A 1,581-nucleotide genomic window follows, 5' to 3' on the forward strand; every position below is an offset into this window, starting at 1 on the left:
TGATTTGATATTTGGATCTAACCTAGTTTAAGGACGTGTAGGAAAAAGTCCTCCCATGTATTTGGATTCTGTTGCTGATGTTCATGTCTTTGATGTATCAGTCAGGCTGTGATCACAATGATGCTGCTTAACAAAGCAATGGTGAGTGCAGCAGCTGAATGCAGTAGGGATTGGAAGAGACTGTGTGGCATTAGGCTGTACCTTTCCTTGGTCAAGCTCCAGTTACAAGTTGATTTCTGGACTATTTAATGCACGACGTGTTCTTTACCAAAGGCAGGGGTAGGGAAACTTTTATCTGCTAAGAGACATTTGGATATTTATAACATCATTCTCAAGTAATTCACAGGTCAAGTAATTAACTCACCTCTAAGTTGATGGTTCAACTGTTTGTCTGCTAGCGTGTCATCCTGTGGTGGTTTGTACGGTGTTGCTCTGATGCTGAGAGCGATGTCATTGGTATTTCAATGCCAGCAGGGCCCCCCAAAGTCAACAAGTTTCAGCAGAGTTTCCAGACTGAGGACAGACTACAAAGAAGGAATACGGAGTTAGTCCAGAGTAACTAGAGAAACAAATTCATAGACACTCATTTGTGTATAAGAAAAAGCTTTATATCAAAGAGTAATTGTATTTTAAGAAATATCCCAGACCAGGACAGATCAAGTCCATAAGTCTGATATTAGACCATATGTCTGTCTGATACCAGTCTGTAAATTCTTCTTCAGACTCATGTAACACATGCAAAGATGCCAAATGCAGAAAGATCACAGGCCGTGGGTGGAAAGTCTTGTGGTTCCAGTGGCGGTGGGAGAATATCAGCGCTGGCTTGGGTCTCCACGTGGCTCCCCCAGCTCCAGGCATCTGGCCCCATCAGTGTAGTTCTATCTGGCTTGTCAACAGCCATGTCTCACAGGGAGAGTGTAAGTCCCGCCTCTGGGGAGGAAGACAGGAGTTCCCAGAATCCTCAGGAGAAGACCATGCTCACACAGAGGCTCCATTGGCTCTGGCCTGATTGACAAGCTAGACTCCACCCCTTCCTCACGTTTACAGTAGATTACGTGACTGCCACATCCACTTATGTGGAGTTCAGCATGGAAAACCATATGGACAGAATCAAATTATTGTCTGATACTGAAAACCTCTTGAAAAGAAGTGGAACATTGTGGAACAGGCCTATGCCCCTTCACCAAACTCCTTAAATCTGTATATGGAACAAATTAAAAGAGAAGCTGGATTATATGAAGAAGAACTCAGCATCAGGATTGGAAGAAGACTTATTAACACTTTGTGACCTGCAGGTGATGCAACCTTGCTTCTTGAAAGTGAGGAGGACTTGAAGCATTTGCTGTTGAAGATCAAGGATCACACCCTTCAATATGGATTACAACTCACTGTAAAGAAGACCCAAATCCTCACAAGTGAATAGGTAACACAATTTTATTTTACTTTGTTTGACAATACTTTTATTTCTCCTTCATATTAGATGGATACCTTTGCTGGACATTGGATTCTTGGTTGACAATGTTTGTCTTTCAAAGTTTGGGATATGTTTTTCCATTTTCTTTTTTGTTGCATGGGTTTTTT

This window comes from Echinops telfairi, unplaced genomic scaffold (assembly GCF_000313985.2).
Source record: "Echinops telfairi isolate 266 unplaced genomic scaffold, ASM31398v2 ScPeMD7_23;HRSCAF=83, whole genome shotgun sequence".
Lineage (NCBI taxonomy): Eukaryota > Metazoa > Chordata > Mammalia > Afrosoricida > Tenrecidae > Echinops > Echinops telfairi.